This window comes from Hypanus sabinus, chromosome 20 (assembly GCF_030144855.1).
Source record: "Hypanus sabinus isolate sHypSab1 chromosome 20, sHypSab1.hap1, whole genome shotgun sequence".
Lineage (NCBI taxonomy): Eukaryota > Metazoa > Chordata > Chondrichthyes > Myliobatiformes > Dasyatidae > Hypanus > Hypanus sabinus.
Window position 1 is genome coordinate 42,621,241 of NC_082725.1, and position 18,490 is coordinate 42,639,730.

General features: G+C 39.0%; 1 protein-coding gene across 5 annotated transcripts in view; it reads right to left on the reverse strand.

Moving 5' to 3' along the window:
- Window positions 1-18,490, reverse strand: part of LOC132378460 (catenin delta-2-like) — a 1,187,639-nt gene that overhangs the window by 379,882 nt on the left and 789,267 nt on the right. The window lies entirely within an intron of this gene.

Below are 18,490 nucleotides of genomic sequence, written 5' to 3' on the forward strand. Positions count from 1 at the left end.
TAAAAAAAATAAAAAGCCATACAATTATTTTTTGTTGGACTGAAGATCTTTAATTCAGAATTAATTGCTAAATCTGGCGAACGCATCCCAGCTTTAAAGTGAACTTTGAAGGGTGAAGTCACATGTGACCTCAGTCTTCAGATCTTTAACCTGCTTCCATTTCTTTGAAACTCATCTCTCCAGTTCTTGGCTCCTCTCTCTTTGATTCAGAAGGCAGGAATTGAGAAGTTATGGGGTGAGTATATTCTCAGAAGTCCTCACCGCCTTTGAAGCCTTTCCCAAACATTGTACTCGGGCCACTGATGCCCTTTCTGGCCTCTCAGATTTGCTCCACCAACATAACACCATCAATCTCTCTCTTCCACTTCGTTCTCTCCTGTGCTGGCCTTTTGAATCACCACACTTTTCAATACTTTACTCCAGGGGAGTTCCTTCGTGCATTTAATGTTGCATATTATTTTTTTCTCTCTCTGATGTCAAGCTGCTTCACGACAAACTCTCCTCAGAATTTCATTCCTTTGTTCTTTCAATAGAGTATATTCATATGGAAAAGTAACTTTGTTGACAATCATGCTTATGTTGCTCACCGCACCCCCCCCCCCCCCATTGCTTCATTTAACATCTTCAGATGATTACAGTGCGTATTGAATAATTAATTCAGAGTTAAACATTGGAACAAGATAGACAAAAAGAAATGGTGGGGAAGCACAAATACTAAATTAAAGGTAAACATATTAGAGTGGTTGGTAGGTGCTTCTGTACTTGGAGCATTGAGAAGCTTTGGAGTTTCCATACAGAGTTAGTAGCCGATACCGGGTGTATGACAATATTAACATACAGACTTTGGAGGTGGATGAATTAAAGTTCTTTAAAGAAAATGGGAAGAGCCTCTCTGGACACAGTCAACTCTATTTGCCCAAATGGGTGGCAAAACATGAGGTTAAGATTGAAGCCGGATTGCTGGGGCTTGTAACAGCAGCACTACCCACTAATCCATGGATTGATGATATTTACGCCCTAAAAACCTTTCATACGGTCCCTGGAGGGTATGCACCTTCTTCCTCTGATTCACCATGAATGAGCAAAGCATGGAACACACTGATTGTACAATTGTTCTGTCAACCTTGTTAATTACTAACACCTATGTCACTTTCTGGGATAGTAACAGGCTGTTTGACATGGCCAGTAATAATTTGGTACCCCAGTGTAATGCAATGTTTGCCTTGATTATCCTTTAAACACAGAATTTATAATGGAAGGATGTTTGATTTTTACAATGTTTATTGGAATGTGGTTGTGCACTTAAACCAATTATTACTCATCTCTGCATTCCATTTCAACCAAAAGAGACAAACTAATTTTATTTAACACAAGGGATTCTGCAGATACTGGAGATCCAGAATGTTGTGTCCTTAATGTTTCACTAATATTTGAATCATATTGTAAATATATTGCCTTCTTGTTTGTTTAATAATTCATGACAGTTTATATGTAGAAGTATGTGAAGGGCAATCATCATCATGCCATCACATCATATGCACGTATCTTACTAAAATTAAAAAACCAAAATGTATACATTTATTCCCAGCTCCGTGCTTCCTTTCAATTAGTTTTTATGTTTTGGAGTTACAAATCTTAACACAAAGTAATGCACACAAAATATTGAAGGAACTCAACAGGTCAGGTGGCATCTATGGAGAGGAATAAAGAGCTGATGTTTCAGGCTCAGATCCTTCATCGGATGTTGATGCTGCCTAATTCTATTTAATCTTGGCCCCCTCATCACAGCAGCAGTTAGAATGGACTAGTGTGGCATGAGAGTCATAAAAAAAAAGTAAAACATTCTATTCCTACATGCAAGTGCCTGCTTTGTCTGGTTGTCTCCCATTTCTTGTTTTCTTTTCTATTGTCTGATTCTCAGGTTCTCCTCTTGGGATTTCTTAATTCTGTCAGCTAATGTGATGTCTTTGCTCAAGCTTTTCTCCCCATCCCCGCTGTAAAATCAGCAATGCATTAATTTTCAACAAACTTCATATCATCTGTTCTTTACAATATCACCAGTCAGACATACTGGCCCAGTGTCAGACAGTAGAAGCAAAGCAACAAGCTTCCTTCCTTAAAACATACCACGTGCCACATAAAATATGCAAAGCACTGACCAGAAATGCATACAATGACTGATTGGCAAGATGGAAAAAGTATCCAGTTCTTCAAGGGTTAGGTTTAGAAAAATCTCAGTTGGAAATGCATCTTCTTACTGTTTTGCTGGAGTTGAGATCACTTTTAATCTGCACTGCAAACACAAACTGGTCATTAACAGGTCCAAGTAATGAAAGTTCAAACCGCAGCACATCACATACTGTACTTCAGATTTTGTGGTTAGCTTGCTTGCATTTGAAGTGCCATTCAAGGACTTTTCAGGCCACTCAACCGTAAAAGGTATCTGTCAGAGGAAATCTCATCTCAGCAGCCTGGGCCATTAACTTTGAATACTCTATCCAGTAAAACAGTAACAAGGACACTAAACAAAAATGAAAATAAAAGTAGAAGCTTCTGCTAAATGCACATATATCAAAGGAGACCGAGCTGCACAGTATACATTTTATATTTTTCTTCAGCATTTCTTCCTACTTAGAGGATTTCACAGATATTCTATATCCAAAGCACATTATCTCTCTATTTACTCAATATTAAACCCAAGCACTAATTGACCCTGACAAATAGGAAAAGCTTGTCCAAAGGATTCAGCCTCCACAAATGTCCATGCAAGAGACAAGACGAATTACTGCCATCTTCCAGCTTCTCAGTTCCCTTTAAAATGTGCATGTTTTCTAAACAAATTGCAGAAATAATAGATATATGACTCCATTCTAGCTATTTTGCATTGTACATTCGGTCAGATTCATTAGCTTTATCATAATCTGATGATCTTTTCTACAAAATAATAGTGATGATAAGATTGATAAGACATATAATATTTTACTATCTGTGTAATGTAATGTCTGTTTGGGAAAAATTAGAAGTAGAACTTTTGATCCCCAATGCGATTTTGAGAGACAATCAGGCTCTTTTGCCAAATATTATCATGTAATTTGAATTATTTTATATAGGGGGGGGGAGAAGAGAGAGAGAGAGAGAGAGAGAGAGAGATTATATATATAAAAATTTGGAAGTAGTTGAGGGAAAAATATTAACGCATTAAAACAAAAGTAAGAGACCTACCAGAGAGAAAAACAATTCTGATTAACTTAGGGTGGGAGTTGATGTGGAATATTATCATCAATATAGATGAGCTGCAAATTTTCCCAACTCAATACAATAAACATTATAATTTAATGAAAAAAATTAGAAATATTTGCCTTGACTTAAATTAAAGCATTGGAAGAACTCCCTTGAAAAGTTAGAAAAGATGGAAGCACCTGCAGAACACTTTCAGACAATGAAATAGGTCACTCTCTCCTTCAAAAGGGCAAGAAGTTTGGATACACTGAATGATATTGTCCTGATTGTTGAGCAAGGATTAAAGAAAAGAATGGGTGGATAGAGCTCAGAGATTTGACTGCAATTTAACTAAAAGAAAAAACATACTTGTGAATAGATATTTTATTTTCCTTGTAAATATTTTTTAATACTTCCCCTACCTTTCTTGGAACTTTTTTCTCCACTCTCTTCTACCGGTCTAATGATTACGATGGCAGACAGCATAGATTCATTAACCCACCAAGTCCCTGCCAACCGTTCACATTGGTACCTCACTAATCCACAACATCCCCCAGATTCTACCACTCACCCACAGGAGAGGCAATATACAGCAGGCAAATGCCCTACAATCTAATAATCTTTGAAATGTGGAAGGAAATCATAGGAAATCCAGACAAAATAAACACATAATTTGAAACTCTCTCCTTTATTGCATGTGTGAAACTTGAATTTTTTTTCTATGTTCTTCCATATTCTGGATTCAACTGAACTAGACTTCCATGTATCAGCATTCTGCAGGAATGCATCCTGTCATGGGCTGTGACATTGATCTGAAACTCAAAAGAAAACTTGTGAGTCGATGGTTCATAATAAGACTTCATCTGCCTTGCATGACCTGCTCCTTCTGTGTCTCTTTCACTGTATCTACTCATCACCCAGATTCTTCATTGGAGGCTGAATAATAAAGAGACCTGAAATGATGTTTGATCCAGTGTTTTTCACAAACTTCTTAAGTTGAATTGTCTGAAATTGTAGACCGTTATCCAACCCAATCTTCTCAGGAAGACCACGTACAACAAAAATGGATATTGCTCCTTCTATAATGTTGTACCTGCTTCACTGCAACTGATTTGCAATGTCTGCGCAAACATGAGAAAAGTAACCACATCTTTCACAAAGTGGTCTATCAGGACATGCTGAAATGGACCAACTCCTCATTTTCAATGACACTCCTGAGAGGTGGGGCCTGCAGCCTTCACAGACTGTGCATTGCTACCAACTCCTGGATCCCTACCTATACAGGTCCACAATCCCTTACCCGACATTCTGAAATCCAAAAAGCTTCGAAAACCAAAGTTTTCTCACCAGCAGCTGACGTCACTCAAGTGCGACGCGGCAGCACTAGCAGAGGCCGTCAGACGTCAGTTGTGGCTCAGCGCTCGTACTGGTTACACGTGCATTTGCTGCTTGCTGATATTTTGTGTTCACTGTTTACTTTGTGTTTAATTTCACTGTGAAAATGTCAAAAAGAGCTGCAGATACCCTTATGGGTAACAATGAGAAAAAGAGAAGGAAGCCTCTATCATTATCAATAACACAGAAAGTGGAGTTATTGCAGAAGCTTGATTGTGGTGTGTTTAATAGCCAAGCTGGTCATTCCATGAATGCATACTTCGATGAAGCTATCATGGAAAATTAGAAGATAGAATGGATTTTTAACATTGTCCCAAGGGTCCTTTTTATGCACTTTTACAGGGTATTTTTAATTTATTTTTATTTAGCATAGGATAGGCCCTTCCAGCTCTTTGAGTGCATCACCTGACAACCCACCAATTTAATGCTAGCCTAAAAAAATATTTTTCTTGTCATTATTCCCTAAACAATACAGTATAACAACTATTTACATCGCATTTACATTGTATTAGGTTTTATCAGTAATCCAGCGATGATTTAAAGTATAAGGGAGGACGTGTGTAGGTGTGGAGCTCCACCGGGTCCTAAAGTCCACCCATACTGAGACAAGTTAAATAAGGGACTTGAGCATACAGGTTTCCCCTGCTATCCGAAAGCACAGCTGTCCTATGAAACCATTTGTAAGCCAAAATGTCGTAAAGTGAAGAATCAATTACCACTAATTTATATGGGAAAATTTTTGAGCTTTCCCAGATCCAAAATATAACCTACCAAATCGAACTAAATAATACATAAAACCTAAAATAACACAAACATATAGTAAAAGCAGGAGTGATAGGATAAATATACAGCCTATATAAAGTAGAAATATTGTATGTACGGTGTAGTTTCACTTATCAAAATCCGGAAGACTGCGAGCTAAAATCAGTTTGGAAAAAAACAATCCGCACATACATGCATACGTACATACACGCCTACGCATATACACGCATGCGCCCACAACTGCCCGCACAAGGCTTCGTTGTCATAGTAGTCTTTATCGGGGTAAACACACATATAAAGCTGACATCTCTTTTTCGTAAAAGTGAAAGTCCTCTTTGGTTAGCGAAAACAGGTACTAATGTAGGTCTTTCGTAACAGCGAGCTGTCGTAAAGCGTATGTTTGAAAAACGGGGGTCACCTGTTACGTGTTTTTTTTTGGTAACCATGGGGGGTCCCGGAACCAACAAAGAGGGATTCTGAAATCCAAAAAATTTTGAATTCCTAAATGCAACTGGCCCCAAGGATTTCAGAAAAGGGATTGTGGACCTGTACCACTATAATAGAGAAAACAATATGTTATTGCTTCCACGTTAACAATGTCAAAACACTGAAAAAGTGGTTCCTTCAGTATTCCGCTTTATAGCTCTTTGGATTTACAGCAATTCATGCCCCATTTACTGCTGGCCTGATCTGTGCAAAGTGCCTTATATCATAATGGAGGAATTTGAGATTTTCATTTAAGCATGTGTCTTCAACAGTCCAGCCACAAAAAGTATAAATTCTATGCTTGCTTTAACAGTTCTGCTCCAATTTTGCTTTTGCCACCAGGTGAATCAATATCCTTGTAAAGTGATCTTGATAGTGTGGCTACTGTGGCATTGTGCTTGGATGTTCAATTTTCACTTCAATAACCACACTGGGAGAGGGGTTAGTATACATAGTTTTATTTTAACCTCTGTAGCAGCAGTAACACCTTGTTGATGAAATATCTCGGGTGATTATTTCACCGCTTAAGGCATTCAATATATCAACAAATCTTTTTTGGTTGTTGATCATTCAGTCCTGTTGGTCTCCTTCATCAATACTTTCAGGTATTGCAAGTTCCAGGCCCAGCAATATAAATTCACCACATATCCTGCAAGTTTGGCTCTATATTATTCTTCAGAACAGTTTAATTGAGAGATACCTTTCAAACCTTTCAAGACTGGTTTAATCTCATCTATTTAGGGCAACAGAATAAAAGGTTTTGCTCAACCACAGTGTTTATTCAATCATTCAAGTTGGTTAAAATCTTCCTTTACTACCACCTTCTGCAGCTAGGGAACCAAGCTGGCAGTAAAATGGCTTGTGTAATAATCTGAATGCCATTTGAGCATTATGTCCTTGAATAATGGCATAATGCTCAAGAACCTGCGAATTTACACTCAGCAGCCACTGTATTAGGTAGACCTGATCATTAATGCACACATCTAGTCAGCCAATAATGTGGCACTAATTCAAAGCATAAAAGCATGCAGACATGGTCAGAGAGATTCTTCAGACCAAGCAACAGAATGGGGAAGAAATGTGATCTCAGTGACTCTGACCGTGGGATGACTGTTGGTGCCAGACAGGGTGGCTTGAGTATCTCAGAAACTGGTGGTCTCCTGGGATTTTCACCAACAGTCTCTCGAGTTTACAGAGAATAGTGTTAAAAACAAAAAAAGAAATCTAGTGAGTAGCGGAGCTATGAGCAAAAATGCGTTGTTAATGAGAGAGGTCAGAGGAGAGTAGCCAGACTGCTTCAAGCTGACAGGAAGGGGACAATAAGTCAAGTAGCTACGTATTTTGAAGTGAATGAGCTACTGGAGCAGAAGACCTTATATAGTGGCCACTGAGGGTATCTGAGTGCTGCTCCAGAAATGTGTTCATAAGCTAATACCACAAAATGTAGGAGCAGAAGTAGGCTATTCAGCCCATCGAGTCTGCTCTGCCATTCAATCATGGGCTGATCCAATTCTTCCAGTCATCCCCACTCCCCTGCCTTTTCCCCATACCCTTTGATGCCCTGGCTAATCAAGAAACTACCTATCTCTGCCTTAAATGCATCCAATGACTTGGCCTCCACAGCCGCTCATGGCAACAAATTCCACAGATTTACCACCCTCTGACTAAAGTAATTTCTCTGCATCTCTGTTCTAAATGGATGTCCTACAATTCTGAAGTCGTGCACTCTTGTCCTGGACTCCCCTCCCATGGGAAATAACTTTGCCATATCTAATCTGTTCTGGCCCTTTAACATTTGAAATGTTTCTATGAGGATCCCCCCTCATTTGCCTGAACTCCAGGGAATGCAGCCCAAGAGCTGCCAGGCATTCCTTATACAGTAACCCTTTCATTCATGGTTATGAAGTTTTCATACTAAACACATTTTTCTAAATGACTGTAAATTTTTAAACTAATATTTTTGAAATAGAACTGGTCTGCTTAGATAGTCAGCTACTTTGATATCTTTATTTTTTGATTGTTAGAGGAAATACTTGACCAGTTAACACCCCCACTCACTACTTGTTATGGAACATGATAACTAATCTCAGGTTTGCAGTGTCTCACCTGTACACATCTTCATATGTAACATACCTTTAGCTAATGACACTTTTTGAACATATTAGTGTACATAATTAAGTAGGTAGCTACTGAATCAATGACAATCAATTAAGTACTAAAATTACTGTTTTCTCATTATTACCACAAGTAGCACATATGGTATATACACAAAGTTCAATGCTTTCTTTCTACCTATCAACTGCCAGCCTCTATCACAATTGCTACTCTTCCCTCCACCATCTGTTTATCACCCGTCTTTACCTGAATCCACCCATCACTTACCAACTCTTGTTCCACCCCTTCCATTCCCTCCACACCCCGCCTCCATCACGTGATACTGACTTTTGCCTCTCTATCTTTCAGTCCAGGTGAAGGTTCTTGACCTGAAACGTTGCCCGTCCAATTCCCTCTGCAAATGCTGCTCAACACACAAAGTTCCTCCAGTGTTTTATTTTGGCTCAAAAATCTGAAACTCTCACTATTGACCTTTTTTGTTTGTTTGCAAGTTTCGGATGTTGCTGCCACCAGCCTTGAATGCTTCTCAACGTTGGACTTAGAACTGGCTTGGCCACAGAAGGCCGAGGATAGAGCTGGAAGATGTTATTCTGACTGGAGGTCCATAACCAGTGGTATTTTGCACGGATCAGTGCTCTGTTGTTCATATATAAGGATTTCAATTTAAATGTAGCTGAGATTGAGCTGATCAGTAAGCTTGTGGACAACAAAATATTGACAGGATTGTGGATAGGGAGGATGATTTTCAAAGCATTCGGTGGGATATAGACCAGTTGGAAATGTGGATAAAGGAAGTGCAGATAGGGTTTAATCTGAACATCTGTGAGGTGGTGCATTTGGAAGGTTGAATGTAAGAAGAAAATACATGGTAAGTGGCAGGATGCTTAGGAGTACTGAGATACAGAGGGATCTTGGGGTGCAAGTCCATAACTCCCAAAATATGAGCAAATATAGTGGTAAAGAAGGCAAATGGCATACTTGCCTATATCGGTCAGGGCATGAATATAAAACTTAACAAGTCATATTGCAGCTGTTTAAAGCTTTGGTTCTGCTATATTTGGAGTATTGTGTGCAGTTTCAGTCAGGGTGTGGAAGCTTTAGAGAGGGTGCAAGAGAGATTCACCAGGGATGTTGCCTGAATTAGAGATATTAGTTATATCAAGTGGTTAAACAAACTTCTTTTGTCTGTTTATAACTTTATACAATTATGAGAGGCAGAGGTAGGATGGTCAAAGTTCCTTTCCCCAGAGTGGCAAAGTATATACTATGGGGCATAGGTTTAAGAGGAGAGGGAGAACATTTGAGGGGGATCTATGAGGCAGATACTCCCACAGACAATTGTAGCTGCCTGGAGATACGACAGCAACATATAAAAGGCATTTCAACAGGCTCACAAACAGACATTGTGACTTATTGACCAGATGCAGGCAGATGTGATAGAGTTAAATTGGCATTTTGGCTGGCACAGATATCATGAATGAAGGGCCTGAGCCTTTAAGTGCTATTACATTTTCTATGATGGTCCTGATTAGGGAAGTTTCTAAAGTCTAAACTGAAGCAGATTCAGCATACAGTTTCCCCAACCATATTGCTTGGGAACTGCAGCAACTTTGTTCTACATTACTGACTCGACAGGCAAGTGTGGGGCTTGCATAATAACAAGAATTCTTTACTGTGGTGACACCAATGGTGAGGAACGCTGGTAGTCATCTTCAAATATTTTCAGCTAGTTACAGCCCAATGATTTTTACAAGTTCTGCCTGATTTAATTCCGGTTAATTTGGCTAATGTCTTTCTTTTTACACATCTTTCATTTTGATCATTATTTCTATTCCTCTTGTCAGTGTACTCCGATATTCCATTTCTTCTGTCTTTATCGGTAACTTCAAATTGTTCTGGCTGAGTGGTTTTGAATGGGTTGATTACATGTTACTTCTGTGTTCCTGATGTATTAAATCTGAATTAAACAAAATTTCTTTTTCCTTCAGTTTCAGCGAACAGCTAATGTTCAGACCTTCTCTCCCAAAGGCAGTTAACATTAAAAATGAAGCCCCAGCTGCTCTTAAAGTCTGCAGAGTATCCCTCATCACCTATCCAAAACTGAAGTGAATGTCTTTCTCACTGGTGTCCTAACCTACAGTTATCTGCCATCTAACGTCACCAGAAATTGACTGGACTAGAAACAGTCCAAGGTGAAAAGTTCACACCAGATCCTCTGTGTATAGCAGGGTGATGATTTTAGCTGTGGGCCTGCTGTGGAAAGGTATCATTGTGTACTACAGAGCAAGAAAGAAGAGACACTGCCCGGGACAGAATTGGTCCTTGGGTGGCCTGAAATATATTTTGATGCTGGACTGGAGTCACTGCATGGGCTAGAAGGATGTAGAGGTAGAGAGAGGCAAGCGCTGGGGATAGAACTGCATTCAAGAGTTAGCCAAGGTCTAACAAAGCCCCAACTGAACAGGTGAGAGGACAACTTGTCTGGCCAGATTTTGGAACTATTTTTGGGATGAGTGTAGGCTGTGATCATTGTGCGGAGATGGGGGCGGGTGGTGGTGCTTAGAGAGTAGATGGTCACTTGCAATTGATGTACAAGGGTCAAATCAATGGTTACCAGGGAGGCAGGGCCCTAGTCGACACAAAGTACAGAACTGAAGTTAATGGGGTATCAATCTGGCATTATGCTATGAAAACAAAACGAGCACTTCCATTTTCCCATGGTGTTAATCAAAGGGAGAGCTGGTAGAGGAATGACAGTTTCTAACGTGGGTTTGACAGGGTAAGCATTTATGTCGATCCAATCATTTGCTCAATGAGAAATAAATGGCACTGTATGATATCTGCCAACATCTGGTAAGTACCACACTGATTTTATATGAAACCTGACCTTACAAATTACAACATCACTTATCTCTACATTACAACACTACTGTATGTAATGTTACGCGATCACTTGAAAAGGACATCGTTACCCACAAAATGCTTTGGAATGTTCTACAATTGTATGTGAGATATATTGATAGTTTCCCCATTAAGAATTGGTTCACTGAAGCAAGGAGCTCATGCTCCCTACAATGCACCTTACTATTAATAAGGTTTGACAAGTCATTTTGCTTCAGCTCCCTGGTGGGTTAAGCAAGAAAAGTTGTGAACACAGATCAACTTATAAATTATGAGCATTTCAATTCAATTTAATACTAGATGGTTTAATTTACTAGGAGATAAATTAAAGTGCAGAAGTTATTGTAAAGAGTATTCTAATAATTAGCAGAATTACATTGACATCATAACTAAAATAACAAACTTTCTGCATCACAGTCACCTAAATCCTTGCAGAATGGAAGTAACATAATTGACCTCTTAAGCCTTTTCAACCATTTTAACGGATGGTGGTTGATTGGTGTCTAAATAATTTGAATCCACAACAACATGCTTACTGAACCAAAATCTACCCACATCAGTTTTGATTATTTTCACTTGACCTTGATCAGCATAATAGATGTTTTGTTCTATATATAAAAAAACTGTTGCCTCAAACCATTCATGAATGGCCTAGACCATTCATGAATGGTTTGAGAATAGCTTGAACTTTGAACTATATTTAAAATACTACAATGTTGAATCACAAGCAATATTTTTGCTACTTGCTCCATCACATCTTTTGAAAATATGACTGACCTAACTAAATCCTTGTAAAATTTTGACAGCTGGCTGATCTTTTATCAAATATTTCTTTCCCCTGCAGCATAGAATATCCAGATTATTAATTTGCAAGTTTCTGATGCCAACTCACTGGAGGAAACACTGACCTTTTAAAATCATAAGCACCAAGGACCAAGCTTCAGAACAGTGTTCTTTTTGAATGTCTACAATGATTGAAGATTAAAGATAAGCTTTATTTGTCACATGGACGTCAAAACATCCAGTGAAACGGTCACTTACATCAAATCAAATCAGCAAGGACTGTGCTGGTGTTCCTCGCTTTTGGCGCCAACATAGCACGCCCGCAACTCACAAACCTAACTGCATAAATAAGTGTCATGGTGAATACTTCGGCAAACATGCTTTATAGGCTAAAACAAAGACTACGATCTACACCAACAATTAAAAGCTGCCTCATGGATAATTCTCAGACCAATATCTTTACCTAGATCCATGGCATTACAAGAAAACTCCTAAATTTTTCAATTTAAATTATTCACTGCTTATTCAAAAATGTATAAACCCACTATCTATTGAATGGCAAGGCTTTGAACACTCCACAAACTAGTTAACTTACAAAAAGGACTATGAACAAAAATGAGAGGGCTTTTCAGTTCCCAGTTGCAGTGTTACGGCTACAAAACACCTGTTGCATGTTAGTTTTCTAAAATGGATAAGCTTGAAGGCACTTCATTGTAGAAGTAGTGATCAAAGTGTTTTTTTGACTCCTGCCATTAGTTTTTCCTTACCAAGTTAACGATTTAAGCAAAAATTATGGTTTGGAAATAAACCTTCATTAAGCTTCAATGTATGTAAATAAACTCTATCTTAACCAAGTTTAAAAACATAAGTTTATAGACTGCATCATGGTCAAGGCCTTCAAATGTTGTGTGCTTCATTCTGTGGCTCTTTTTATCATTCAACGGCACTTTAAAATCAATTCTTTAGAAGCTTTTGATTCCAGTTAAAACCATTTTTATTGACTAGGACAAGGATTTATGATAATTTCTTTCTTTAGAACACTGCACCATTGATATCAACAGATCATCATGGAGATTCTTCGACAATAATATTCTTGAAAGGGAAGGTGTAAAATATCTATTCTGTGCTGGCCACTGGTATTTAGGTTAACTATCAAAGGAAATGAACACAAAGCAGATATGAAAACAGATCTGTATGAGAGAAAGAGGTTACACATAAAAAGGGCTGGAACCAATATGTATTCCCCAATGGATTGTGTAGGGTTTCACTGAGACAACAGCATGATGGGAACTTGGCAGTGGTTTAAGGAAAAAGGCAAAACTGGATGTGGAATGTTGATGTTAAAGGAGAGCAAGTATTCTGGCAGTCATAATTTGCCTGAAATGTAAGGTGTGAAAGAAATAAGACCAATGTACAAATACCTGAATAGGCAGGTGGGATCATTTTACTATGGCCTAAAAACAGTTAAGAATTGCAGCTGAGCATTGCTGATTATAGGATTTAGAAAATCTTGATGGCAGTGAAATAGCTGAGCAGTTATATTGGCACATGTAACAGTATAGTTCTGAGAAGAAATGATTTGCCCCATTGCTGGAAACACACTGCAGGTCAGGCTGCTGACGTAGAAACAGCAACAGATCTAGATTTTCAGTCAAAACTGGGAAGAGTGGAAGATAAAATATATTTTAAGGTGCAGAGAAGAGAAGATCTGGAGACAAATATGGCACAGGAACCAAGTGAAAGTGGATGGTGAAGGCATTAGTGAACAACAATACACTACAAAGACTGCTGAGACTGAATTGTTTAACTTAAGAAACAAAAGTGTGGTAATCATATTCATGTGATAGATCATTTACATCACTGTAAACAACTTGGAAATGCAAAAATAGCAAGGTGGAGATTTCAACTGCTATAACATAAACTAGAATAGTACCTATATAAAGGCTAAAAGAAAGAACACAATTCTTTAAATGTATCCAAGAAAATCTTACCCATCTGTACAACATGCAGGTAGGCCAATGAAGGAGGCAGCTCTGGATTAGAAAATAAGTAGCAGAAATTGAGGGCGTGCATCGGTGGCAGTTTGATTTGCATTTGGCAAGGTGTGCATGCCATTACTTTCCTCTGAGATGAGACTTAACAGTCTGAGGTTCCCATTTCCTTCAAAAGGGGAGCAGCCATACAGGTTTTCGAGAAGAGCAAGGTGATCTGCCTCAATAGCTATCGACCAGCAGCATTCACATCTACTGTAATTAAATCCTTCAAGTATCCCCAGCTATGGCTAGAATTATCTCCAGCCTGAGCCGGGTCCTGGACCCTCTGCAAGCTGCCTACTGCTGCAACAAATCCACAGCCGAACACAATCTCACTGGCTCTTTACTCTGCTTTGGAGCACTAAGACAAACGCAAAACATACATCAGGCTGCGGTTTATCGATTAAATTTCAACATTCAATACCATCACCCCTTCAGTATTGAAACCTGGGCCTCTGTGCCTCCCTCTGCAATTGGATCAGTCAGTACAGGTGCGTGATAACACCTTCTCGTTGACAGACAGCAAAGAAACACCACAAGCACGTGTGATTAGCCCACTGCCCGCCCCCTCTCTCTCTCTCTCTCTCTCTCTCTCTCTCTCTCTCTACACTCATGAATCTGTGACTAATCACACGTCAAATGGCATCTAAAAATTTGCAGAGACACTACCATCGTAGGTAGAACGTCAGATGATAACAAGGACCTGTAGAAGAACATGATGGATGGATTAGTTGGGTGCTGTCACCACAACCTCACACTTAATGTCAGCAAGACTAAGGGATTGATTGTGGACTTCAGGAAGGGAAAAATTGGGAAAACATAGACCATTCCTCATTGAGGGGTCAGTGGTGGATGAGGTGAGCAGCTTCAAGTTCCTGAGCCAACAGCTTTGTTTTCGTTAGGAGTTAGAGGAGATTTGGTCCGTCATCAAAGATGCTTGCAAATGTCTATAGACATTCTGACTGGGTGCTTCACTGCCTGGTGTGCAGCCTCCAACACAGAGGATTGTAAGAAGCTGCAGAAGTTGTGGATTCCCCCAGCTCCTTCATGGACAAATCCTCCCCACCGACAAGAATATATTCAACAGACAGTGCCTCATGAAAGCAGCATCTATCATTAAGGACCCTCACCATCTGGGAAATGCCCTCTTCTCATTACTACCATCAGGGAGGAGGTACAGGAGCCTGAAGATGCATATTCAACATTTCAGAAACAGCTTCTTTCCTTTCGCTATCAGATTGATGAATAGTCCATGAAGAGTACCTCATTATTCCTTTTTCTCCTCTATTTATTTATTCTGTAATTTAGAGCAATTTTATACCTTTGCACTGTACTGCTGCCACAAGACAATAAATTTCATTTCATATAAGACAGTGATAATAAACCTGTTTCTGATTCTGATGGGAAAAGACAGACCAGCAGAGAACATGCTTAAATGCATTAAAGCCAATTTTCTTAGGCAGAGACACACTTAAGAAAAAATTGATGGAACAGCTCCTTGAAGGTAAATCAGTGTCAGTACAGTGGGAGTGCATTGAAGGAGCTGATAGTCACTGTCTGAACAAATATATTCACGGTATAAGGAACTGCTCCAAATTCTAAATGCCCAAGCTATTAAAGATACATAAAAAGGGAGCTTACAACAGGACTTTTATACTGGGGCTCAGCTCTGTAGAAAGCCCAGGGAAGAATAGAAAGTGCAACACTGACGTTGGAAAGAAAATGAGGAAGACTAAGAGAGTGCATTTAAAAAAATAGCAGCAAGACAAATCAAGGTTAAAAAGTAAAAGTAAAGAGAATTAGAAAGGAAAGAATTGGTTGTATCGAAGACCAAAATGGCAGACTGAATGTGAAGGTAGAAGATGTGCAAAGTTCTGGAAGACTACTTCTCAGCTATATTCATGGAAGAGAAAACCGATCAAGACTGTGGCATTCAGGAAGAAAAATGTCAAGTATCTGGGGAGGGAGGACCTGGTATGTGGGTTTGAATCTTTAAAAATGGATAATCCAGCAGCAGTAGTTCTTAAGTAGACCTTAAGAACTGAGGAAATAACAACCATTTTCCAATGGCAAACATGAGGAAATCTGCAGATGCTGGAAGTTCAAACAACACACACAAAATGCTAGTGGAACATTTTCCAGTGGCTTTCACTCCAAGTGATGGGGAGGACAAATAGAAGATTGCTGATGTGGTACTGTTGTTTACAAAGGGTGAAATGTGCTAGTCAATCTAACAGCTGTGGTCTGAAAAAAACTTTTAAAGGAAAATATAAATGAGTATTTACAGAGCTGTGATGGATCCTTAGTACCCAAGAGTATCCATATTGAAATACTAAAACTCAGCTGTGAAAGGTTTCAGTTACAAATCTTCAGTCCTCTAATCCACATTAGGGAGAGTTTGATATACCAAGAAACTCGGAAATACTGTAATTGTTATCATCTTAAAGAATTAGAGGCAGAATCAGGTTAATAATTGTTGCCTAGTAATAACATGAGAGCTTTAGTAAAAGGTGAAAGACTTATACAATCCGAAGAGAAACCAGCGTAACAGCAAAGTGCAAAACCATAAAGTTACTATAAATTACAAAGCCGATGATGAAAATCAGGAATAATGAGGTAGGCTTCATGGTAGGAATGAGTTCAGATATCTGATGGAGGGGAGAAACTGTACCTAAATCACTGAGTGTGTGTGGGTCTTCAGGCTCCTGTACCTCCTCCCTACAGTAATAATGAGTAGAAGGCTTGACCTAGATACTTAAAGTGCTTAATGGTGGAGGGGATGGTTTTGCCTGTGGTGGAGCTGCCAGAGTCTACAACCCTCTGTAGCCTCTTGCAAACCAGTGTGTCGGAGCCTCCACACCAGGCTGTGAGGTGACAGGTCCAACTGTGGTCACTTTAAGGGGTCTCCCCATGACCATCACAGGAACACTGACACTCAAGGACCTCCTCAACTATCTCCTCACTGGGGCTGAAGAACTCTTCTCCGCATCACAGTGTAGATGCAATCCAACTCAAGGCAAGATGGACATGATCTTCACTGTGCGACAATTCCAGTGTAAACGCAGGGAACAGCGCAGAAATTCATCTCCATCTTACCTCTCTTCCACAATAGCATGCAAGCCATGATACAAGTCAAAAGGCCTGTGCCATTGCCTAGAAATTACAGACAAGAGAAGGGAACACATGGTAAAGAGCAAGACACTAAGCTGAAGATGGAAGAACAAGTACCTAACATGGTTAAAGCAGCATATGGGACAAGGCATAAAACACGAGAAGGAAATTCATAATAGAAATGTATAAAGCATGAGGCAGATGACAAGAAGAGTACAGCGCACAGTCTTGTTCACTGCAGTATGGGTAGGATGTCACTGTCTGGAGAGAGTGCAGACATTTTATTAACATTTTTCAGGGCTGATAAATTACCAGTGCAAGGAAGGGATGGAATTTTTGAAAGAAATAAAACTGAATGACACCTGATGTCTGCTTTATCAAACATAGCAACAAGCAAGAGTTATGAAGTAGATTAGAAGATCCATTCGCAAACAAGAGATTTTTGCTGGGCATGGATCTAATAGTCATTGTTCTTGTTCTTTGCAATAAAGGTTCTAAGATTCTAATTGATTAATTTATCAGATTCCCTGTCTTATGTAGGATTGGCATTTTCTGCATGAAACAGCAGGACAAAAGTTCATGAAAGTCAAAGTTCTGATAAAGAGTCCTCAACCTGAATTATCAACTGTTTCCCTTTCCACAGATGCATCTGACCTTCTGAGTTGGTACTGCTTTTTTCTGTCCTTAATGACAAGAACATTTAACTTTAATATCAGAAGTGCAGACATTTTTTTACACAAAGAGTAGTTACAGCATGAGCCTCTGATTCACAGAAAATCATATTTACTCAGCAAGTAATTTTAAATCTAAGCTTGATTTATTAGACAAATATATACAGCTAAGATAGATTGATGGTGTTAAGACGAAGATCAGCCATGATCTCATTCAATGATGGGACAGGCTCAAAGGGATAATTCTACTCCTCCTACATCATAACTAGTTATTACTAACACAAGCCCAGTCTACAGAAGGGTTGGATTAGTATTTTATACAAAATAATGACTTTTCGGGTTGCTGCACTGGTAAATCAGTTACCCTTTACTAGGAGTTAAGATTTGCTTACAATACAAATGTTAAAAACATACTTCTTAATAATGTAAGTATTAAAATAATTTACAGCAAAAAAAACAACAAACAGTTCAAATAGCCAGCACAAGTGGTGCATGCAAGCTCAATTCTTACATTTAAGAGAAGTTTGGATTGGAACATAGATAGTCGGGGTATGGAGGGATATGGTTTTGGTGTAGGTTGTTGGGAATAGGCAGTTTAAATAGTTCAGCACAGACTAGATGGGCCAAAGGGCCTTTTTCTGTGCTGTACTTTCCTATGACGTTATGACCATGGTACCTGGACTTCAACAATGCATGTAACTTAATTGCACAGTTCTCAAAAGAAATGGCAGATTGATACAAGTTTCATCAGGTAAACACACTTCTGAGCTTTGGAAATGCCCAGGTATTATTTATCAAATCTATTATTCCAGTTGACAGCTTTTATATCACAATATCAGTGGATAGCAAAAGGCCAACACTGCCTCCCTCCATTTGGGCATGGTGTATTTCTGTAATTTCTTCTAAAGACGACATTTCTATGGCAGTGAATCTTTTCACTTCATTTTATTGTTAAAGCAATGATCAACATCAAAATCGATCCTGTTCACCTATCCCATTGTATGCTCAACACCA